At 43.9% G+C, this 26295-nt stretch overlaps 1 pseudogene; it reads left to right on the top strand.

The window, feature by feature from the left end:
* LOC127226529 (aldehyde oxidase 3-like) overlaps positions 1 to 26295 on the top strand; it is an 84028-nt pseudogene that overhangs the window by 8071 nt on the left and 49662 nt on the right.

The raw sequence follows: 26295 nt of genomic DNA on the forward strand, positions 1-26295 counted from the left end.
AGGGAATGCTGGACAAATTCTGTAGTTGACTTCATGAGGTCTGGTTTCAATGAGAAATCCTAACCCAGACAATAAAGTGGTAGACAATTAAGAATGACACTTGACATTAATCTCTGTCCTCCACATGCACATGTATCTGTATGCATATGCACACACTCATGAAGTCACACCGACACGACCACAATACACACACACACACAAATGAGTTAATTGCTGTTTTAAGAGATTATTGGCAGACTACCAAATCACAGGCCTACTTGTTGTCCTTCCTCTAAGAAACCCTCTGCATCAGAGGTACAGCTGATTGTATTTGTGTCCTAGTCAAGATTTACAGAATCTTCCAATTCATGTACTAAATATTTCTTAGTAAAAAATGTGCAAATGTAAGCAAAACCTCAAGTAATTGCCAAAGTTAATCCAAAAGCCAAGAGGTAGAAAAGATAGATTTCCCTTCATAGAAATTGTCCTTGACAATACATCTCCAGCTTAAATTGTTTTGTGTGCCTGTGTGGTAGCAGAGTGAGGAAGTAATTTTTAAAAAGTGGTCTTGGTGGCTTTGAGTTGTGCCCTTGATGGAAGGCACTGGGTTGACATCAAAAACTCCCTCTCCCAGCCACTTCAGTGGAATTTTCCCCCCAAAGTCTCTTCCGCATATTGGAAATACGAACAATAAAAACATTAGTGGCTACCATTGTTATTCCTGAGAGAGAAACCAGTCCCACGATTTTGAGCCAAATTTGAAGCAAGGTTTTATTAAATACTATCAGAATGAACTCTGGCCAGGTCCACCTATGGTTCCTAGTAAATGGTGTCAAGACAGGAAATATAGGGCTTTTTAAGGGCAAAACCATTAGAACACTGTTATTTCCCAGGTGTCTTTGCTATTTTCCAAAAACTACAACTCCCAGCATTCTATTAAGTCACCTGATCCTTAGGAAAGTGGGGTTTACAGGTTGACTTTGTTATACTGTAGTCAGGACCTGGACCTGCCTGTAGATACTCCAAACAAAGACATTTCATTTCATTTCTGAAGACTGAAGTTCTCAGCCTGGAATTCTCCTGTTGTTCAATTTTAGGAAAGGATTTTCAAAGGCCATGGTACCCAGTGTGGGTTCTGCATGCCAGGCACGGTGATGAGTATCTATGCTCTCCTCTGAAACCATCCGGAACCCTCCTTGGAACAGTTAACAGAATCCTTGGGTGGTAAGTCTCACCTTCTTAAATATAAGATAAGAAGGCATCAGGCAGCAGGGATGCTGGAGCATCTCCATGTACAGAAAGCCAAAGCACTCGACACAGGTCTATACTGATCCTCACTATCTACACTTCCTATCAGTGCTGAAAAGTATTACTCATCCCCCACTGAGCAGGGGGAGGAGGAGGACAGACTGAGGTAACCAGGTGAAAGTCGAGGACATTCTCCGTGTAACTATTACATTCTTGGCAACATATCATCTCTTGTGACTTCAGTGTAGTACATGTTGGTATGCCATGTGCTCACTGAAACAGTTGCTGTCTGGGAATCAATGATGTACTTTCAATGCTATTGAGATGGTGTTAGGACATATTAAGACTTTGAGATCTTGGGATTATGCAGTTGGAGCTAGCCTACACAAGCAGTGACTTGTAGTTTGTTTTTATCTGTTGCTGAGGCTGTCTTGCTGTCACACTTGTTACTGGAGTATAACTGATGCTCATGATATCACAGACTCATAGAAATCAAGGAGGAAAATGCACTGACTCATAAACAGGTATGCCATTGAAATGCCTTGAACTTCAAAGTTCATTTCTCCTTCTTTGTTCCTCTCAAGTCTTATATGTGCATATCATTCTGTCAAGCCATTTTTTTAATTTCTCCATTTTTGCAAATCTGATGAGCATTGCTTTCTGTCTTTATGCAAGTCATTGACTAAATTATTGAATAGAATAAGTCAAGCAGAGCTATAATCACATCATTAACCCTGAACCGTCCGTTGTTTGTGTCTCATACATTTACATTTTCTGTCCTCACTACAGAGGAGCCCAACGTTGTCAAATGCCCCTGAAATCCATGAACACAGTTCATGGAATTGCACAAATCCACCCTGAAATTCTTATCCCAAGGAGAAGGCTGGCTTTCTTAAGTCCCTAGTATTCTCTTAGAGACCACTCTTCTTAGGTTCTGTCACAAATAACCCCTGTCAGAACAGATCCAGAGGACTGCCCAAGAGAGGAGTCAATGTCACCTAATACCCATCTTTAAAAACAAACCAAAACAGGCCAAGTGTTGCCTATCTCTGATGTTCTAGAACCACTCTGGTTTATTGTTATGTCTCACAAAGATTGCTGCTCATGGTTTCCCAGGCTCATCTTGTCATGAGACATAATTCACTGGATTCATGTGACATCCTGCACAAATTTAAAGTTCTCTTAAATTTCCATGCATCTTAGACGCCATGGCTTTTGAACAAGGCTCAGCTGATGCTTAGGTCTCCAGTTGTGAGAAATTTGTGAGCGATTACAAGAACGAGGCAGCTGTGCCTTCTCTTTGACGTATCTTGACATTGCTCTGTTTTCATTGAGCAATGAGATTGTTCTCTTTTTGATGTGTTGTTGATGATGATGATAGCATTTTCTCCAAACCTACCTCAGTCTCCTGTCCAGTCAACCTGACACTGCTCTGTACCACATTCTTCCCTTTGTTTTCTGCTTGCCTTATGACTTCCAACATTTCTTCTGTCCTTTCTGGTTTCACCGATCAGAAAGCAATCTGGTCACAGCCCTCCTCCCTCACTCCTTGTCACATCCAGTTACAGCCTCTAAATCCCTCACCTGAGCGCTGCCCCTGCTTTGTGCTATTTCTCAGTCTGTGCTTTCTGACCAAGAAGGGGGTGACATATCACAGCCTGTGTGGTTAGCTTCACAGCCTTGCCTGACACAGGTTTCTCTGACTTTTGTGACCCTCAAGAAGTCTTCCCCAACCCCCATTTTAGCAGAGACAAAATCTCCCTAACTTGGGTCACTAAAGAATGCGTTCTCAGCTGTGGCTTCCTCTGTGAGAGCTTCACCAAAAATGTTCCATCCATGTCTTGCATTGTGCCAGGTGACCTGTGTTGTCCACTACCTCTAGCATCCAGATGTTGGCCCAAATGGGAGGAAGATGTTGGCGGTGTTAGGAACTAGCAGCCAGCTGACACCACCCCAAACGATGGGCGGGACGCTCATGGCCGTGTCATCACTACCTCAGCTTTACCTGGAAGCTCAAGCTCTACCTGGCTGCCAGAGCACTCAGTTACACATGCGCAAGGCCCCCTTTAAAGCAAGCGGGCCAAGAGAGCCTCTCTCTCTCTGGTCTCTCTCTGGTCTCTCTCTTGCCCCCTCTTGCTCTCTCTCTGCCCCCCTGCTCTCTCTCCTCTCTCCTCTCTCCTGCTTTCTGTTGGCCACCAGCTACCCCCCCCCCTTTCTCTCCCTTCTCTCAATAAACTCCACGTGGGCGCTGAGTCTCGTGTTTGTGTTTTATAGGCATTAGTTGCATCAAAAGAACAACAGGCAGTATGAATGGTTTCCACATAAGGGCTGCAGGGGCTGTTGAAAGAAAACGTTCGCACAGAGCCCTGTGTCAAAGGGGAAGCTGAGTTCATCAAGGAAAAAGTTTTGACATCTCACTGAAAATGCAGGGACTAGGAGCAGTTTTCAGAAGTCACGGGCAGCTAAGCATCAGAGAATCAGGTAACATAGCAATTTAGAAAAGGGAACAGTGACCAGGACAATCCCTTCAGGGAGCAGTGTGGCCTGTGATGTGTTGCAGAGCCCACGGCCCGCGACTCTAATTAAGCTGTCACCCTAAGGGTCCCAATACCCTTCCTTCCCAAGAAGTTCTTGAATTTCCACCCAAATGTGTACATGATGATCCCAGGCCCGGGTGCCTCCGTTAGTTTTTATTTTGTAACATCGCCACATGTTTCACTGAGTCCCTTCCCTTAGGTTTTAGGAGTTCTTGCACCAAACCTAAAAGCCACCCTCTGTAGACTTGAGTTTGTGCTCTCACATCTACAGCTTGCCACAACAGCTAATTTCTTGCATACTTTCTGTACACTAATCCATGATAAGCACTTCATGTCAATCATGCAAAAAAGGAGCTCCAGGTACAAAATGGTGAAGTCACTGCCCAAGGTCTGAAACCTAGTGAGGGGAGGGCTCCATCTTTGAACCTGAGTAATCTGTGTAGACTCCAGCATTTATCACCTCATCTGAATTTGTTTACAGAACTGTCTTTTCTTATTAGTTTCTCTAGTAATTTACAAAGACTCCTTTATTTACTTTGTACATTTGAGTAAAATGTATGCATGTTTTGAGTCATCTGTTTTTCTGATTTAATCCTTTGTCCTTATGTGAGCACTCAAGATTGCCTGGGCTATGGTGGGTAAAGTGCTTGTGGCCGCTAACCTTGGGGGCGATGAGTCACAAGAGCTTCTGATGCAGATTATTCTATTGAAGGAGTCTGTGGAAATTCTGTGTAAAATGCAAAACAGAACAGAAATGCCATCATAGTCTCACCTGATAACAGTGAGAGCCAAGAGACTCAGGAATGTGAGATGATCCCTCTGCGTCAGGGTCAGCCCCTCTGATAGTATGAGATTGCCAACACCACCTACTGGTCCTCAGGAACTTGCAAAGGTCTGTGATTTCACCCTGCTCCAGCCAACAAGTTATCCTGCCACCATTGTTGGAGGCTGGTAGAGATGTCAGATCCCCAGCTGGGTCAAGGCCTCAACACAACAAGCATGGCTAGAGTAGCTTCACCCACAGCAGCTCCTGGGTCCCAGATCCCACAGGCAATTTGAAGAGAGCCAGTAACCCCTGCATGTGAGATAGGTTATGTTACAAGGAAGAAGCCTGGACTTGGGGGACTCAAGGCTTATCTAATGGGTGCTAAATCCCCTAAAAGGTGGCCTATCTTTGTTATACTAAAAGCTCTCATTTCTGCAATGTGACCCTGTGTTTACTTTCTCTACACAACTATCCTGGAAAAGTCTGGACCAAGCAGTGATATTCTCAAGCTATGTATGTCTCTGGCAAGTAAGTTGTATCCCTTATAGTGGCATTTCCTGATTTTGTCCTTTCCTTTCACTGAGTTTCTGTTCTGTACTTCTCTTAAGAGTGTACCCCACAAATAGGTCCTGAGTAACTCCTGATAACACGTGTGAAATCTGGAAAGACTCCTGAGCCTTTTCAATGAAGGGCAAGGGAGGTATTGTGGGTGAAGAGAGAGACTTCATATGAATGAGATACAGCAAGCCCAGAGAAATGGCCTTGGAGTCGAAACTGTAATTTATGCCACTTCACCAGATACAGACACATTGTGGAGAGTGTGAGAAGTTTCAGACCTGTGGGTGAAATGACCCATGGAGCGTCCATCACGCCCACCCCCACTCGGGCGCCTTCCTAACCATCCCACACACATGCCAGATGGGCTTCAAGAAAAGTACAGTACTATGTTTTAAAGAAAAATGATTTCCTGCTTTTGCCCATCTCAGTAAGCACAACTGGGTGTTTTTTTCAGAAACACTGACAGGTAGAGCCATAATAGCTCCTTTTTTGAAGGTGAAGTTTGGAAATGGCATATTCTTAGTGAAAATGGATTAGGCCATTTGAACATCTTGCTTCATGATAAAGAAAAACTGGTAAAAGTTTGTTTCTCAGACTGTCGCTTCCACAGCACTTTTGGTTGAGACATCGCCCGACTGAAACATTTCCATCAATTGAATGCCCCTCTTTCCTCTGAGTGTGATTCCAATGAGATTAATACTGATGGAGATGAGGAAGCGGGGAGAAGCCTTCTCCATCACTCACGTTAGGTGGAATCAATTGAGAGTGAGGTCTGCAGCATCAACAAAGCATCCATCTGGGACTCTGGCTGCCCTCACCATCTGCAGATTCTTCTGAAGCAGACACCAGATGCTTCCCTACAACCCCTTGGAATAATCCTGTTGTCAGGCGTGCAGGGCTTCCCACACCAAGCAGTCTTCCAACCCTCTAGACATCCTCAGGGTACTCTGTGGCTTAACATAGTTACTTCTGACACTACTCAGAGTTAGTGTCACAATCTGTAAGGGAAGGGCTCACAAGATTGGCTTCATCTTACCAAATGCCAGTCTGGGACATTGGTATTTCTGATCCACTAGCTAAAACTCAGGATATCCTAGGCCCTTACCTCCTCAGCTTCAGTATTTTGCCAGGATAGTCAACATGACTCGGGAAACACCGCTTGTTCTGTTACAAAGGGAGCAGGTAAATAGCTAGGGAAACTGATGCAGCAGGAATCATCCATAAAGGCCAGAGGACGATCATGCACCTAGCACAGGGATGCTTCAACAACCCAAGGGCTCACAAATTCTCTGGTTCAAGTGATTCAAATTCTCTGGTTCAAGTGATTTTTTTGTATGTTTTAAAATTTATATAGTGTGTGAGTACATGCGTGGAACATGTGTAGACACACGTGTATGTAGAGGTCAGAGGACAACTTGTCAAGTTAGTTCTCTCAATCCACCTACACCTGAGTTCCAGGAATTGAACTCAGAAAAGCACTTTTCCCACTGAGACATCTCTCAGCCCCCAAAAGTTCTTAGAACTGCATGGTTGCACACATTAACAATTCCAGCACTCAAGAGGTGGGCTGAGGCAGAATAACCAAAAGCGCCAGAGTGGTCTGAGCTATACAGAAGGTCCAGGGATGATGTAGGCTGCAAATAAGACTTTGTCTCATCTCAAAAATAAACAAATAAGACGTTTTCACATCACTCAATCTCTAGCTCCTAGCCCTTAAGCTAGTCCGCCCACTGAGCTAGATTGCTGGGTTCCAAGTTTAAACACATTGACCGCAGCGTCTTTCTGCCCATTGGCCCATTCTAAAACTTTAGAAGTGGCCGTGGGTTCAGCAAAAGGAAGGAGGCATCAGTGGAACCCATCCCTGCACCTTGGTGACAACCCAGAGGACAACATTCTGGTTTCAGAAGTTCCAGTTCTCCAGATCTCTCACCCCCCCCCCCCCCGGACAACCTGCTTCCTGTCCTTCTGTCTCTAGACATGCATTGAAAACTAAAGACTTGATATGTGGGAAGCAATGAGCACAAGCCTAGACTAGAACAGACAATCATGAAATTGAGTTACTATTAATAATTAGAATATAAAGTTATGCTGAACGAGTTTAAACTAACTTCATATCAGAATGCATAACCTCAAATTCTGATTGCACAACTCTCTAGATACATAATTTGATAAGTTATATAACTTTTCTAAGCCCTTGTTTTCTTGTCCATGAAGTGGAACCATAATTAAAGGAATTAAAACACAGCATGTCCACAAAACATCATGCTGAGCACAGACTGCTTCATCAACTAAACTAGACCACAACTTACACAGCTCAAGTCTTCTACCACCACTGTGTTTTAGTCCATTTTATGCTACTTCAACAGAACACCACACAGTAGATCAACTCTAATGAAAAGAGATCTATTGGTCACAGTTCTGGAGGCTAGTACACCAAGATCAGGTGGTTCCTTTAGCAAGAACTCTCTTGTTGTGTTATAACTTGGCAGAAGGCACTGCAATCGTGGAAGAGATTTATGGGTAAAAGGGAGGCAAGGGGGTTCCTAGATTTTTTTTTAAACAGGAATCTTCTCTGTTTGCACTGGCATTAGTCCATTCTTTCTAACACAACCACAATGGCTATTAAGCTTCAGTATGAATCTGGAGGGACACATATGGAAAACATGTGGTGCCATCATCCTTTGGATGCCCACCTCCTCTGGATTCTTACAACTCTACAATTCTCTGACTTAACCATTAATGATGTCTTCTACAGAGTTCATCTTGCTGCCAGATGAATGGGAATGGGAAATATTGCCTGGATGAAGAAAAAAATGAGCCAAAAAGAGAGAGAGAGAACCAGTGTGAGTTTCCCTTTTCTCCCCTCGCTTCTCTCCGTCTTCTTGTATTTGCCCCTCAGTGCATCCCACCCATATGAGTCACAGGTGTTTTTTGTGCTGGGAAAGAGCAGAGGCACCAAAGACAACTGTCTTCCCACCCCCTCTCTTTCCATTGGCCTTCGGTCACTGCCAACATGTGTCCACCTGGGAGAAAGAGAGTCCAAAGAACTGGGCTGCAGCGAATAGTAAAGATGGCTCCAATGTAGAGGCTGTCTGTGGGAAGACATAGCCTGGCTCAGCACCAGCTTGTGACTCCTTCAATACAATTGGGTAATCATTGCAGGAAGTTTGGAGTAGAGGATATTTGCTCATGAAGTCCCAAGCTGAATGACAAACACACTGTCCTAATGACCGACGTTCAGAATCTCCCTTCTTGTCAATTGTGGCAAGCAATGGGATTCGTGGATTGAGGACATTAGGTTTTACTTTCTGACTGACCGGTTTCACTGCCTAAATCTGCTCCAGGAAAATAATCAGACATAGGTCAAATATTTACTATGGAAAACAATATGAACCACAGTGTTACTTGTAATAAGGGTTAGGGCTAACTGAATGTCTAGCAAGAAGGGATCACTTTAAGACTACCCCGACATAACTGTTTCATTGGAACTTACACTCACCTGGAATCTTTTTCTGTAACCTTCCGAGAATTTAAAAACAAAAATGACTTGTTTAAAGTGAAGTAATTTAAAATTTGTGAATTTGGCACCATTAAATATTATCGGCATATACAATATAAGTACATATATACAAAGTGAAATTAGGAGTGAAAAAATATACATAATGACAATAGTGTCTACACCAGACAATTAAGCAGCTGTTTTATTTCTGTAGGCTTCTCAACACTTCAACATGATTTTATTATAATTGCACATACACACAAAAATGTTTAATCAAAACAGAATTCCCATAGATATTATTATAGTTACATTAAAACACAACTTTCTCTAAAAGTGACATTCACTTAATTTGCAGTCTTGAATTAGAGAAGGAAGAGGCAGAAAGTTGAGAGAATGATATAGGCCCTTGAGCCCACAGCCACGAAATATCCCCGTGTGTAACAGGCTGTCAGACCTGCCCCTGGTGTCTATAGGCCCAAAGCAGAAGCATAAGAAGAGGCCAGTTCTCATCTCTCTGTGCCCTGCTCTGTCCCACACTGCTGGCATCACAGACCACATACCTGACTTGTGTGTCCAAATTGTACTCACTCCAAGTGACTTTCCTCAGCCCCCACTCAGGCTTCTCTTGGTGAGAAAGGACTGGAGCAGAGAGGCCTACATGGGTCCTGGAAGTGGATTTGAGGCTCCTGGGTAGAGGGACCCTGAGGCCATGGTGCCAAAAGCCTGTGGCTGACAGGCAGTGGGCTGCTGGCTGTGGGTGGAATGTTCCCTAACTTTGGGATCTCTTTGTCCTCTGTGGAGGGACCTGGTAAGAGAGGGCAGATTAGGAACTCGAGGGTCAGTGGCCTGGGGACAGGGGAAAATGGGCTTCTTGAAGCCACAGTTGGTGTTTCCCACACCAGTAAGATATAAATACAGGCACACCGCAGGGTGTGGGTTCCGTTGCTGAGACTTTACCAAGGAACCCCAGTTTCTCCTGGTGGTGTGGCTCATGGCAACAGCAGCTTCCTTAAATTCCAACCCAGAGTACTTAGGTTAACTCTCAACTCACACACTCCAGGCAGTAAGACATGTGTGCTATAGAAGAGGACTACAAAGGGGTTAATTAAGAGGCTAGACTTGGGAAGTGGGTTTATTAAAGGCAGCAGCTAATACAGATGCAAAGAGCCATTGTAGTTATTAAGTTATTAAGAACCCAGCTGGAGGCAGAGCCAAGCAGGCTCAGGGCCGGAAGAGGACTGGCAGAGAGGGGGGCTGACAGACTATTTGGTACATCAACATCAAGCAGAAAGCTAATCGGGCAGAGTGGAGCTAGGCTCAGGAGCACATGCAGGGTGGACAGACAAGTGAGGCCTTCATTGGAGCCCACATTTCCGTTGACCCAGGTGAGGGGGTTGTGTTCTTTGCTGGTCTAGTGTATTAGATGAATTCTCAGACCTGATTTTCCTGATACAGTTTTAGGATGTCATGAGCTCCCAAATCTTCCGCAATGGGCATTTTTTTTCTTACCTGAATGAGCTAGGGCACTGTGCCTCCCAGTTTGTTGCTGGACAGGTAGCAGTGTCTGCATGCACAAACAAGATACAGTGTCATCCTGCCTCTGAGGTTGTATTCAAAATGGAGTCACTCAGGGTCACTGTTCCACATAACATAGAGTAACTCAGTGGGAGGGACAACCTGATCTCCACAACTCCCTGTAACTGCAAACCCCAGCTCCTACTCCAAAGGGAGTAAGGGGCAGCTAAGTCTGAGTCTAATATAAGTGCCCATGGTCTGAGAACAGAAATTCATCTTGTCCTGAATGACAGGTCCCATGAAGAAGCCGTCTCAAGAATTCTATAGTCACATTAAAAAAAGAGAAAGAAGCCATAGCCAGGTGTGGTGGCCTGTGTCTTTAATCTCAGCACTTGACATCCTGCTTGGTGGTTGGGAGAAGCTCAGTAGACTACTTAATATTTTACAAAGTGCTTCCTAATAGTCAAGAGGATGTTGTAATAAAAGACTAAAACCCAAGGTAATTTTGACTATGAATCAGCAAAATCCCAACTCTCCACAACCACAAAGTTCTAATCAATCAGCTTGGGGCTAGACACAAAGCAGCCTCTTAACTGCTTCCTGCTTCCTCTTGCTACCTGTCTAAACCTCCCCTGCCCTCTCCAGCTCTCTGTGGCCATTCTTGCCCTCCCCAGATCTCCCCTGCTCTCTCCTCCCTTCTCCATCTCTCTGCAGGTTCCCCTGCCCTCTCCAGCCCTCTCTGACCCCTGCCCTCCCCTACCCTCTGCAGTTCCCCCTTCCTCTGCCCCTCTCCAGTTCTCTGCAGCCTCCCCTCCCTCCCCTGCCCTCCCCTGCCCTCCCCTGCCCTCCCCTACCCTCCCCTGCCCTCCCCTGCCCTCCTCTGCCACTGCCCTTATGTCCCAGTCCAGGCTTTTCACACAGGAAATAGATATTCATATACTCGAACGTTGTTGCGAAGGACCATGCACCAACCTCTGCCACAAAGACTAAAACAATTGTTTTTCTTCTCCAGCTTGACACCAAATTATATGAAAAGAAGAATTTCAGCCCTTGGATCCAACCCAGTTTATTTCCCCCCTGAACTGATGGTTTGTTCTCCTCTGCTTCACTCAGGTTTATGACAATTGTGAGAGAAGAACAGTCCCATCAGGTTATTCCCACTTGGGGCTCTGCCTTTATTTGTCCTCTGGGTCACTTTGTATTGTGTGGTGGTTCATCTCATCCCTGATCTTTCTCATACCCTATGTTCAGGGCAGATATGTTCTGGTACCCAACAGCCATACAGATCCACAGCAATTCAGGGTGAGACTAGGAGCAGGCAAGGGCAGACCCGAGCTCCCTGTCTCAGTAGCCACCATCCCCACGTGGGTGCAAGGCACTGAGCTATCCCCTTAGATTGTTTCAAAGTGCTTTCTGGGCGTCCCTTGGAGTCCTTTGAATTAGTTTCATAAGCCTCCCTTAGAGAAGCCCCAGAGTGTCAGGCCCAAAGCTGGACACCCCGATACAGACAAGACAAGCTGCCTTTTCTCCAGGACAGTCTTTCCAGTGTGGGCAGTGTCTCCTCATCCATTTTCCCCCTGTGGCATATTCTCCTGCAGTGGGACACTTGCCTCTTTGCTGCCTTGGTTGTGAGCCCATGTTTGCTGTGCAAGAGATGGCTGAGCACTGCTTCATTACCCAGGCACCCACTCTGCACAGCCTTGGCTGTTTGTTTGTTCGGCTCCATTGGTATCAATGCTGCTTACATCTTTAAAAATGACAACCCAACAAGTTTTTGCTACATCTATTGACAGATGCAGTGTGTGAGATTCAAATGGTGACATTTTAATTATTTATTTCTTTATAAGAACCCAGTCTTTATAAGACTCTATTTATTTTTTAGTGTGTGGGTGTTTTGCCTATATTATCTGTGCATCACATTTGTGCAATGCCAATGGAAACCAGAAGAGGGCGGCAGATCTTCTAGAACTAATTATGGATGATTATCAGCTGCTGTGTGGGTGCTGGGAACCAAATTCAGTAACAACAGTGGCATTGTTCAGGATTTTTTGACCATCTCTCTAACTGTGGCTTAAGTGAAAGCAGCTGGGTTTGCACACAGCTTTAGGCAGCAGACAGGTGTGAGGACACCCACCACAGAGCATTTTCACACTCCACGATACACGCCTGAGACAATGTGAGGAAGAAGGCAAATTGTACACTTTATTCTTCGTTATAAAACCATGAAGTGTGTTGTGGGGTGCTGCCAGCAGTGTTTGGACTCACTGAGAAGTACTGGCTTCACTCACCTGCTGAGAGCCTATGGGACGTTTCGGCACCAGAGTTTTCCATGTGCCCAGGAGCTCTCCTGGCGTCATTCTTCACCACCCCGCATATAGACTCATCACTTCATGCAACATGCGCAGTGATCGAGACGTTTCCATCTAACCAATCCGCCGTTAGTGACAGCTCGTTTCCAGCAGCCTTCTGCCAGGATTCCTGTAGGGGAAAATTATTCAGTGAGATGATCCATTAAAACATGGAAATTATACCAAAAGATCTTCCCCGTGGATGCTCCCACAAAGAGCAATTCTGTTTTCATAAATTATCCTTGCAAGGGTATCATCAAAGTTCATTTGAAACAAATTAAGCAATTTGATTCCTGCTTGAGAAATGGTTGCCTTGTTTAATATTAACTGGCAGAAGCTGTTTAAGCCATGTTTCTTCCAAATGCCCAGAACTCTGGTTTCAGAGGACACCAAGCGTGGAGCCTGGTGCCCTTGGGTTTGTGTCTTCTTCACTTTAACAATATGTGTCACTTTGACAGGGCCACGTCCTGATTTGGCCCTTTTTGTGTTGTTACACATTTTCTCATCCTTTCCTGCACACTGTAAAATAATGCCAAATGTGATTTCATTTAGTAGGGTGGAAATGATTTTAAACAGAAAATATAAGCGTATTAAAGATTCCTGTATCAAATCAAAACAGAGGGCAGAGGAAGTCCATGAGAGAAGAGAAAGGAAGGAAATTAAAATTAAAAGTCTGCTTGACTAAACATAAAATTACCCTTGTGCATATTTATTTCACACTCATCTGTCTTAGAGAAATTGAGGGCAGAAAAAATGGAGAAAGTCTGCCTGTTAACAACTGAGACATCCCAGTTCTTAGTCCTGCTTAGGACGCCATAGACATCAGTGAGAGGTCCCACTGGCTTTAATGAGCTTGGCAGTCTGTTTTCACTGGTTTGTGGTTGTTTGGGATCAGGTTGCTTTTTGTTGCTTAGCAAAACAGCTGTGCCCCATACTTCAGCAACCATGGCGACCCAAATGACATTCTCACATCATCCTTACTTCTCACACATGTCATACAAGACATAAAGAAGATCCACAGTTTTCATAAATTGATCAGGGTACTTAGTAGCCAGGCTGGAACTCGAGCCTGGGACTCCTTTTCCTGGTATATTCAACATGTTTCTCAGCCTGGGAATATCACATAGCCCTCAGCCCACATGTGCTTAATTCCCTGCTGATAGACTATCATCATTGATATCTGGGTCTATAATCATTGGTTGGGAAATTGACATAAGAATGTGGATGTAAGACTCTTGTTTGTGTTAAGACTTCATTAAAATCCATTTCACTTTTTAAATCATAAAAGATGAGAAACATATTCAAAGGAATTAATTACGAGTTAAGATATAAATTACTTGCTTTGTTTTGTTATCCATGGGTCCTGCCTGTTCAATTGTGAGCTGTGACAAAATATATGAGTGATTTGTCACTGACATCATCATTGTTTGAATTTAAATACTTCAGAGGATGGCAGAGGATCCCCAAAATAGAGTTCTGACCTTTTGTGGGGAGAGGACTACCTGGATTGCCCCAGAAACCCTAAAAGACCTCCTGGGACAAAAAATGAAGTACCCCAGCACACTGCTCATGATAGGGAACAGCTCTGTCGGTGAGTAGCAGAGAGACTGTTCCTCCCTCCTGTGTTGACAGCAAGTTACTGAAAGGAGGAGAAACCTTAGCATCAGTCACAAAGCAGACTCTCACCTGGGGACAGCTCGTTACACAGTGACCCTCCTGATTCACACAGCACTTTGGACTGTCATTCCAAATACACAATGTGATTAGATTGCCGGGTGGGAGAAAGTGAAGATTTTTTTTTTTTCTGGCACCATCAAATTAGTGAAACAGTTCTTTGTCTTCCTGAGTTTGGGAGGATGAAATCTACACGTGGCCAGCCTAGCCTGGGTAAGGAGAAACCACTGAGAAGGGCAACGGGCTTCCTTTGCCGTGGTCTTATTTCATTTTGTTGAGTTCTGGGTCATGGTTTTATTTCCAAAGTGAGATTAAATGACATCTACCTAGTGTGGTCTCCTCCTCCTCTTCTCCTTCTTCATCCTTCTCATTTTCCTCCCCCTCCTCTTCCTCCTCCTCTTCCTCTTCCCTCCTCTACTCCTCTTGTTGCACTGGGAAAGGAACCTGGGGGCTCACTCAGTTTGGGCAAGCTCTGTCCTACTGAGGGATACCCTCAGCTCAGTCCCGTTTTAAACCTTTGGTGCAGAGGCTTGCTTGGTGTCCATTCCTGAGCCATCACGATTACAGGCTTGACCCTCAGGCCCAGCTCTTTTAGAGCTTAATATGAAGCTCAAAGACGTTTCCTACCCAATCATCATCTCTCCTGCCAGAGACTCAGAATTATACATAGTGTGATTCTCATCTATCCTGACAAGGCCCATGTCCTGCTGATGGTTTGACGGAGAAAGAAAAGGCTGCTTGACACTAAGGAGGTCACAGGCTCCTGACATGGGAGGAAATCACACTTGGACTACAGTACTGAAACATGACTGATCCTTTGTAAAGAATATCTTCTAAATTTAAACAAGTTTGCACATCCTGTCTTAAGATTCAACTTTCTCTACAGAGAACTGGGCCTCAAATAATGTTTATTGTTTTTTCTAGACAGGATTTCTCTGTGTAGCTCCGGCTGTCCTGTAACTAGGTCTGTACACCAGGCTGGCCTCAAAATCACAGATCCACCCACCTCTGCCTCCTGAGTGCTGGGATTAAAGGTGTGCGCCACCACTGCCTGCCTTCGCTCTGCTACTTCTATGGTCCCAGCTCTTCACAGACAACCTTCCCTGTTACCTTCTCTCTGGCAGCTGAGGAAATAGTTACCTGGTCCCTGTAAGGTAGCAAACAGGGATTTCCCAGACAGGAGCCCTCAGTTATCCTTTCTCCATCACAGCAAAATGGATTCCAGTGAAAGCTGCACAGCTATCCAACAAGGAGCAGCTCAGTGTTTCTTTCTCATGACACAGGACGCAATTCTGTGAGAAGTGTAAGCAGAATAAAACCATTTCTAAACATTGATTTTCCCATTAGTGTTCAAGTTTCTTCCCTGGTGCCAGGCACACCTGTGAGCTGTCAAGTCAAGCCTCCCGTGAAAGACAAGGTTAAGGACAGAGGGAGAAGATGTGTAAGGACACTTCACAGGATGATGTAATGACTGTGCCATTTGTCATTCATAGTTTCTCAAGTCTTTGGTAGAATCTTCTTCCATGGCTAAGGGGTGCTTTCAAAATGGTGCTTCCTTAGGATCATGAAGACTTGTTGCCTTTTAAACTTTAATTAAAGAGAATGTGGGATTTGCTTTAAGGAAATTTGATTTAAGGAAAAATACAAATGTAAGCAAGCATTTAAGTGCTACCACACATTGGGTGTAAAGTTGCAAGCACCAGATGGAGAACCACATATGTCCATGCTCTTCTCACCTGTGTGTTTTCTACTAACAGTTAGCTTTAGGGAGGGGAAGGAGTTTTTCTTTTAATGTTGCTTTTTGAGCCAGGGTTGACAGCTCACATCTGTAATCTTGCCATCTGAGAAACTGAAGTGGGAGAATTTCCACAAATTTGAGGCCAGCCTGAGCTATATAGTAAACTCCATGACAGCCTGGGCTACCAAGTAGGCCTCTCTCTCTCTCTCTCTCTCTCTCTCTCTCTCTCTCTCACACACACACACACACACACACACACACACACATACACACACACACACTGCCTTCATCTTGTAGAAGCAGCTAGTGTAGTAGAGCATGTGTTGTGCTGGGGAAACTCCTTTCCAACCCGCACGTTCCTAGCAGACTTCTCTTTAGAGCAACTGGAAAACGGCTGACAAAACACAGAGGCACAGGCACTAGAGTCAATGCTGCTGAGTCACATCCAGCTCTGAAGGTGGAATTAATCGTCTCTGTCTTCATCTCTCCAATAACAGATCCTCATGCCCTAAGCTCTCTTTCAACAGCTGCCGAGTTGTAAATAAATCCATGCTTTGCAATCTCCACAGCAGAGATTTCTGTTTGGTCAATGATAAGTCACAGTCCAATGAGGACAGGTCAAAAAAGTTGATATCCATAGTTCAGTGTGGGACAAAAAACAGTCAAGGGTAGAGAGGCGGTCAGGCGGATAGGTATCGTCTTTGTAGATGAATCTTTGGACTCTTGAGCTGCGCTGTTTGTTCTAAGTTAACCTATTGGGCAAAGAAAACCTTACTGAAGGGAATTCTGCCCTGATGAAGCATCAGCCACACCCATCCACACCATGAGGGAGGCAAGCCTGGTGAGGCCAGAGCCTGCTTCCTGCAGATTCTTCTGGCCACAGCCTTTTGTGCAGCTTGCAAAAACTAAATCACGAGCTCCCTCTGCTGAGTGTGTGCTGATGAAACAGAATCTAAAACATTTGCATTCGTAGACATGTAAACAGGTATAAATTGTAATGTTTCTATAGAAATCCATGACTCTGACATAGAGTGTAGACATGTAAGCAGTTACAAATTGTAATGTTTCTATAGAAATCCATGACTCTGACATAGAGTGTAGACATGTAAGCAGTTATAAATTGTAATGTTTCTATAGAAAGTCTGTGTCTCTGACAAAGAGTGAAACAGGATGAGGTGTACACAATAGAGATGTACTAGCTGCATGTTTCTGGTTTTCTAAGGAGATTTTCAAAGCTTGGCTGCTGGTAGGTGACCCCTAGCACTTATCATAACTGAAATCACATTATTTATTATGTACCTAGTTATCTCTTTCCCTATTGAACGTTGACTTAAGAGGAGGCCTCATCTGTATTTTTTGCCTAGGATATTGCAATAGCAGGTGCTGAGAAAAATTACTAAATGAATGAAGGAAGTCAGAATTTATTCAGAGTATCTTTTAGGATAATGGTTCACTTGAGAATGATAGAAAACTGGTCATATAAGAACAAATACAGGTTTTGTAGTAAATAATAGAAATGAGAAAAGCAGGGCTGGAGAGATGGCTCGGGGATTGAAACACTTGCCACACAGCCCTGAGGACCAGAGTTTGGGTTCCCAGTAATATAAAGTGGGTGTGATGGTTTGTCTGTCATCCCAGGTGTAGAAAGCAGAGACAGAGGACACCCAGAGCAAGCTGCCTATCAGACTATACACATCAGCAAGCTCTGAGTTTGAGAGACCCTGCCTCAATCAACAGGAGGAAGACTGATGGAAGACATTCCTAAGACCCACCCTTTGCCTCTACATGAATGTATGTTTCACACATATGCCAGCACAAATGCAAACATGCCCACATGCACACACATGCATGTGCACACACACACACACACAAATGGAAAAAAAATGAGAGGTAGCATGTTGACAAAGGAATTGAATTCGAATTCAACTTTTAGATGGAGAAAGTTTAGATGGAGAAACAAGTGCTGTGCAAGACATTGGAGATACAGTAGTCTAATGCATGATGAAGTTATCATCAGATGGTGAAGGCCGATGACACACAAACTACATGGAAGTTTACTGCTAGGACCAGTACAGCACAAAAAAGACATACTGTTATAGAGGCAGGTGACAAGGCCATCCAGCAAACTGCTACTTGAGAAGGCAGATCTGAGATCAAAAGCTAGGTGGGAGGCATCTGGTCCAGAGGGTGGGACCTCACTTGCAAAACTCCACAGACAGAGCACAGTGCCTGGTATGGGGTGGGTGTGGTGGACAGGCATCAGAGAACCTCCTAGGTCCAGGTGAGGGATGTCTTGATAGCAGAGAGCAGTGAACTGCCCTGATGGTTTGGTTGCCTTATAGGGATCATGTATTATTTGTGCTTCTGTTTCTCCTTTGTACTTAATAAGATTTTTAAAAAATATTTATGAGTGAAAAAAGCAACATCATAATCAACTCTGGATGTCTTTCTCCCATTCTCCTCCTCATTTACAGTCTTACAGAATATTAACAAAGCTGTCTGGTTTTCAGGGCTGACACTGGGCACTGGCCTCAGCCTGACCCAGGTAAAGGACATCTTGGCTGATATGGTCTCCAGGCTCCCCAAGGAGAGGACCACTCTCTCCTGAAGCATCTGAGGACCCTGGCTGGGCAGCAAATCAGGAACATGGCTGTAAGTTTCCCACTGTGTTTTCCACATGGCTGAACGAGAGGTTATCTACTTCAGACTTCTATGGAGTAAGACACTTAAATAGCCAGGTTAAATGCAGAAATGATGTCTCCCGGTTCGTTCCCCATGACTTGGATACTGTCTGTAATTTCCTTTAAGGATTTGTCTATTCAATCCTGAAAGCCCCCGAAGAGGTTCTTGGACTTGTTACCTTATAAAAATGGGTTTGTTGAAAATAACTAACCTGGTCACAGAAATGAGTGAGAGCCACAGTTTGCTCAACATCTTCCATGGCTCTATACCACCTCTGAAATATGAATATTAAAATATTAACTATAAATGCAATGGCCACATGAATAACACCAGCAGTAAGTAATATAGAGCAGAGTTATCATTGCAACATGAAAGATATGGATAGCTCAGTGGTAGAGCATCCACCTTGCATGTTTGAGGTCCTGGGTTTGATACACAGCATAACAATAAAAGAATTACTGGATTGTTTCTCCAGTCCAATCTAAATCTTCTCTGATGACTGTGTGTGTGTTAGAATTTTATTGCTATGACAAGAGACCATGGCCATGGCAACTCTGATGAAGGTAAACATTTACTTGAGGCTGGCTTTTACAGTTCCTGCCATGGCAGGAAGCATGGCAGAGTGCAGGCAGGCATAATGTTGGGGTTCTACATCCGGAGACACAGGCAACTAGAAGAGAGAGTGAGCCACTGGGCCTGGCTTGACCTGAGATTTCAAAGGCCAACCCAGTGATACATTTCCACCAACAAAGCCATGCCTACTCCAACATGGGCGCACTTCCTAATAGCACCAGTCTCTGTGAGCCTATGGGACCATTTTCATCCAAACTACCACAGTGGATTTGTGTTTTGAATGTCTTTTCTGAATCTCATAATATTCTCATTCTGAGCTGCTTTTTTTGGGTCCTGGAGTATCCTTATTAGCCACCCCATCTGTGGTTGACCATCTGATGTGCATTCTTCACTGGTGGAACCCTCAGTGGTTTTCCTTGGAACGTAGATTTCTCAGAGCACAGGGGCCTGCCCACAGGCCACATTTCCCATGCCATATTAGTCACCAGAATTTCTCATTATACTGCCAGCCAGGACGGGTTCCAGAAGGTTTGGCTGGAGGGAGACAATTTTTTTCCACCCTGCAGATGCCACTTGTCCCACGAAGCAAGCTAGTCTCTTCCTTGGAACACTCGAGGCTTCAACAACTTCATCACACTAAACACGCCTTGCCCCCTTCTCTAGCCCCCACACTCATATCCCCATCCTCCCGCTAATGCTTATAAGCAATCTGGTGGCTTTGTTCAAGCATTTCCTGTCTGCTGTCACTCAAGCTACACATGCATAACTGTGCAATAATGACCTCATCCATAAATCACAACTTCAGCTCCTTCCTGATGGAGGTTGTTTTCACTGCCCTATTTTCTGTCTTTCATAAGTAATTAGAATAAAGTGATAAGTCATTGCTGAAAACATCTCAGATTTTTCAAGACAACCTGGAACCATGCTGGCATGTTCTATTCTAATTGATGAATTATCCTGAAAAGAAATGTCATCGCCTGTCTAATTCAGCACTCATAATAAAAGCCCTGGGTTGCTTACTAATATTTCTTTTAGTCTTTAGGTGATAATAGTATCAGCAGACTGCCGACCTCCTGACCTCAACCCTATTTTGGGCATAGGTGATTGCATCCTCAATGTTGCTTCAGCAGGTGAGTTACTGGGTTCCTTCTGGGTACAGAGGAAAGTTTCCCAGATACTGGATGCCTCTAGGGATGTGGGGTGAAAAGAACTCATGGTTTACACTATTCCACAGGGTGCTGATGACTCGTTTTGTTGTGGAGAAACCTAGAAGCACACACATCAAGAAGATAGCAAAATGACACACTTCAAGAAATTGAGAACTGTCAATAAACCCATCTGCACTTGATTTATTCTCTGATTGTGTTACATATGATTGTCAACCTATTAGGATCTGTAGTCAATAAGAGGCCACTCTGTAGGAACACCTGTAAGGGATTTCCTAGAGTAATTTGCAGCTGAGCATGCCTGATTAGGTTAATTGAGACCATAGGACCCACCCTGACTGAGGGCCACAGTACTCCTTGATCTTGGGTCCCTTAACTGCAGAAGAAGGAGGAAACAGCTGAGCGGGGATGCACACTGTTGTCTGCAGACAGACTACAGATGCAATGTGTTCAGTATTTCAGCCCCCTCCCCCATCCCTGTCACCTTGCCCCTCCCTCCCATGATGGACCGGACCTTTGAAGTGTGAGCCAAAATATCTCCCTTTTCCCTTAAGTCGCTTTTGTCTGGTTATTTTGTCACAGACACAGAACATGTCACCAAGACACTGAGCATCGTCAAAAGTCAGAGCACTGTAGTTGGTTCATGTTACAGACGCTGAATGGTATAGAGCAGAGGTTTACCCTCATGACCGTTTTGTCCACCTGGTGATATGACTCACCTTGTCCTCTGCTTATATATTGCAGTCATTTACTTCCTCTAAATCGAGACGTCCCACTCGTCACAGAAAACTTGTGATACCACATGTGGGCATGATCACACACCCAACTGTTCTTCAGCAGACTTGAACTGAAGTCAGCTTGATTCTGACTCTTCCTCAACTTAGGGTCACCTTTTACGTGCTGAAGATTGATTACAAGACTGTCCCCACTTCAGACCCCAACCTCAAATTGGGTCTCTGGAACCTCTGACCCCAATCTTTGTTTCTATTATTTTGCTACGCTGGCTCCCAAAACTCAGGCAATCACTTTACTGTTTAGAGTTTCCATTGCTGTGAAGAGGCCATGAGCACAGCAACTCTTACAAAGAAAAATGTGTAATTAAGGTGGCGGCTTACATTTTCAAAGGTTCAGTCCATTATCATAAGGGTTGGGGTATGACAGCATGCAGGCAGACATGCTGCTGGCTACAAAGGCAACAGGAAGTAGACTCTCTGTCACACCGAATGAAGCTTGTACAAAAGAGACCTCAAAGCCTACCCCCTCAGTAATGTACTTCCTTCAACAAGGCCACACCTCCTAATAGGCCACTCCCATTGTGGGCCATTTTCTTTCAAATCACCACAATTGTGTTTGCCCATTTACTATATGGCATTTATTTACTGGTATACGCCAGGTGAAGACATCACAGGAAAATACTTATGGGAAAGGACACAGGGCTTCTAAGTCCTCTCCAAGCCGACCACTCTCCAGTCTCCTCTACATCATCTGGACCCAATCTTTAGAACCTCATGGTAGATATGAGGGACCCACTGGTGTTTGCTAAATATCAATCCTCTGACCACATGGTTGGTTCCCCTGGCAACCAGCTTCCATCCTAAGGCCACTCAAGTACCCACTAAGAGTCACTACATTAATGAAAAGGATGCTTCCCTTGTGTAGGAAATCTCATGGAGTTTAGATGTCAGATGCTCTTACTTCCCAGAAAGTTGCACAGGCCTAAGAGTTCTGTATCAGCAAACAGAATCAAAAGTCAAACACTAAAACCAAACAATCTCCTAGTTCTCCTGCCTAGGGCTCTAGAGCTCAGTGTCAGAGACCAGGGCAGAGGCAGGCAGGCTGTGTGTGTGTGTGTGTGTGTGTGTGTGTGTATGCACTGTGTGTATGCACTATTTGTATGTGTGTGCACTGTGTGTGTGTGTGTGTGTTGGATCAAACTCAGGGCCTTGAGTGTGTTAGGCAAACACTCTATCCTTGAGCTGGACCACCAATGCCATGGGTCACATCACGGTAGATTCTATAGCAGAAGCTACAGGAGAGGATCCATGATGATCACGGATACCCTTCATGATGTCATGGCTGGTACACAAATCAGCACTGATGCTCACCTTTCGAATAAATGCACTTGAAAGGGAGTTTCCAGCAAGACAGGACAGGAAAGTAGTCCCTGTGTGGTGAGACAGAGGGCAAAGGAAAACTTTTCCTGGGCTACACAATACACAAGGAAAATCAGTCTATTTTCACTTGACTCTTGATCAAAAAGTGAATTCTTTCCATCAATCCTGCTCCAGAATGTCTGTTACCCCTGTGTACAGATCACATCCACTTTCAAATGACAAAGATTCATCCTCACCCAGGTTTGGAAGGAAAACCCCACCCTACCCCTACCAAGAGTTCCCAAAATGTCACAAGGAAAAAAATGTTTCACCTTCCCAGATGGCTTTCTCTAGAAGTCAAATGTTTATTTCCAGGTTTGTGTTTTGGGATTTGGGTTTGAAATAATAACATGACTTAGGATTATTTCATGTGTTGAGGGACATGGCTGACATCCATACTTCACCTACTGATGTTACTGACCCAGGAGTTATGTCTGCATACTGACCATATCCCCTCAGACACTTAGCATATCCCCTCACCCTCTCTCATTCATGCATTCTCCATCCATTCCACACACACCATCTGGTACTGTGTCCACATGTACACACTGATTTAGGTTGTTCTGTTCCATAACTCACACGCTGTAAGCTAGGAAGTTTCCCACACACTGGATGACCCTGCTATTACAGGGAAAAAGACTTTTCCAGGTGAAAACTAGATCATGGGGTAGCATGATGTTGTGGGTAGCTAGTTTTCCATTTAATTTCCACCTTGGAACTTTTGCTTTGCTTATTGAGATAGAGTTTGTCTGTGTTGCCTTAGCTGCCCTGGAACTCACTCTATAGAAGTGCAAGCTGGTCTTGAACTCACTTCCATTTACCAAAAACATTGATAGATATCGTCTCTCTGCCAGGGCTCACAGATTACACTTTTAGCTAAAGTTCAGAGCTGTGGCCGAATAAAATAGAGCAGTAAAATTAAGGATTTGCTTAACATGCAGAACCCTGTGGCTAGGTTCAAAGAGTCTATGACATCAAAAACAAGTTATGACACATGAGAAGAGAAACTGTGTTCTCAGCATGGAGCCTATTCCATGGCTCACCTATTCTAGTGAGGGCATCTTAGTGAGTAGGATGACTCTAAAGTTAAAAAGAAAAGCACATCCCATACTGTGTCGCCCACATTGTGTTCCTGCCACCCCCACAAAGTCCAACCTAAACCAGTTCATAAAGAGAGGATCAGATAAACCTAGTTAGGGACAGTCCACATACAGTCTATGGTTCCCCAAATTCAGCGTCATGAAAGAACAAAATACAATACTCTCCCAGGACAAAGAAACTAAGGAAGTGGTAACGAGGCCACCTTCACCACCAACGGCAGGTGGGGTCCTACTTGCTTGCATGTAGAAATGTGAATGTGGACTGTACTAGATAATAGCCTTGTATCATTACCTGCTAATACAGCTGGCTGTTAGTAATGCTGTTGACTTGGAGCCATAGAGGAGAAAGCCCTTGTATTTTAGGAGTTAGATATAGTAATAAATCATCACGGTGTCAATGATTCATTTCAACTAAGACTGAGTGTGGTGGGGGTAGGTAAGCTTAAGGGTAGGCATATGTGATTAGACACTGGTGAATCCATGAATATAAGTGAAGGATATATATTTATTTATGGTTCCGCTCTTGAAATTGCTATAGCTTTGAAACGTTTCAAAATAAACAGTCATTTTTCTCATTTTCTAGTGGGAGTTTGTGTCAGCTTTCAGACAAGACCCACATCAGCAAAATGCCCTTGCAATAGTGAATGCTGGGATGAGAGTCATTTTCAAAGAACCCATAAGCACCATTACAGACTTCAGCATCTTATATGGCGGGATTGGTGCCACTACAGTCAGTGCAAATAAATCCTGCCAGCAGTTGATGGGATGGTGGCTTGCAAATGTTTGCTCTTGCTAAATAAGTCTTTTGTCCTTTGAGCGACTGACGTGATTGTCAGAGGGAGGGGACTGTGCCTTCTCTCTATGACATATAGCACTTTGAAGTGAGCACAGAAAACAGCTGCACAAAGATGGTGTGTGATAGGATATTCCTGTGTGAGAAAATAGGTTTATATTTTAGACTTACTTTGGCAAATGTACCAGGATTTTTCTCTGGGACCACCAACCAGCCCCCAAATTATGACACAGAGACTTATTCTTAGTTTTAAATGCTTGGCCTAGCTTAGGCACATTTCTGGCCAGCTCTTTTAACTTAAACTAACCTGTTTCTCTTTACCTATCTTTTGCCTCGGGGATTTTTACCTTTCTTACTTCTGTATATCTTACTATTGCTGCTTCCTGTGTCTTCTGGCTGGTGTCTGCCTGGCTTCTAGCCCCTGGTGTATCCCTCATTCTCTCCTCTCTTCTTCCTCTGGTTCCTCCCCCTTTCCTTCGAGCCTAGATTTTTCCTCCTATTTATTCTCTCTGCCTGCTAGCCCCGCCTATCTTTTCTCTGCCTAGCTATCGGTCATTCCGCTCTTTAGACAAGTCAGCGTAGGCAGGCAAGGTGAAACAGATTCAACACAATCTTTACATAATTAAACACATACCCTTACATCATTAAACAAGCACAGCATAAACAAATGTAACACACCTTTACACAGTTAAATATCTGCGGTGTAAACAACCTAACACATCTTTGCCCAGTTAAAATAATATTCCACAATAGGTATATATTGGATACTTGTTTGGCCCTGCCCATACTGAACTGGCTACATTCCTCTCCATGTGTCTAGGTGTTGGGATGAAGAGATGTTGACTGAAGCTTACAGGATGGTTCTAAAAGAAATATCCCTGCCAGCATCAGCCCCTGGAGGGATGGTGGAATACTGATGAACTCTTACCATCAGCTTTCTCTTCAAATTCTACTTAGATGTGTTGAAGCAGTTAAAAATGAGGGTAAAGTTGTGGGGAAGAGAGTTTGTTATAGTTGCTTCTCCAGCTTATGGGAACACTATGTGTTAACCTTACCATAGTTTTGCTTGCAAAGCTACATTTCTGATGCTCATACTGAATGACACCAGACACTCTCATTAAGTTCACTCAAACTTCCCCAAAGCAATAAAAACAAAAGTCAGAAGACCACAAAGCAACAGACATTTAAAATCCTGTCTCTCAACTAAGTCTCAACAGGAAGTACTTTCAATTAAAGAAACTATGCACTTTGTTCCAGGATCCCTATGGATACCCTGAAATCTCCAAGAAACTCTTACATGTTCTGGAAGATTCACCTTTGACCATGCCACAGGGGATGCAGTCATTTAAGGTCAGTACATTTTATGAGTGAATGGAACAGCCAAATGGAGCTGCAGCTGTCTGTTCACCTGTTTACTCTGAATTTCAGGTAGCTACTGTGGCGTTTTAAGAGAGGTCAGGAGGGAACACACACCTTTCATCCCAGCACTTAGGAGGTAGAGGCAGGCGGAGCTCTGTGAGTTTGAGGTCAGTCTGGTCTACAAGAGCTAGTTTCAGGTCAGCTACAGCTACACAGAAAAACCCTGTCTCAAAAAAAAAAAAAAAAAAAAAAAAAAAGGAAAGAAGGCAGGCAGGCAAGAAGGAAGGAAGGAAGGAGCCCCTAGAAATAAAATCAAGAGAAACAAACATTTAGATTACTGATAAACTTTTTCAAACAAAGCATATTCAAATAAAAAAAGTCTGTAAGTAGGAAGACATCGAGACATCATATATAAAGATAACAATTTCTCCTAAGTAATGTATATATTAAGTATAATTCCAATCAATGATGCTGATAAGAGTTTTGAAAATTTTGATTTTAAGGTTTATATAGAAATATGGAAATAGACATTCATAAAAACTAGTGATGATGAGTGGTCCCAACCCTATTCAACACTGAGACTGAACCCAAGGCTGTGCTAGCTAAA

The sequence above is a fragment of the Phodopus roborovskii genome, unplaced genomic scaffold, assembly GCF_943737965.1.
Source record: "Phodopus roborovskii unplaced genomic scaffold, PHOROB, whole genome shotgun sequence".
Taxonomy (NCBI): Eukaryota; Metazoa; Chordata; class Mammalia; order Rodentia; family Cricetidae; genus Phodopus; species Phodopus roborovskii.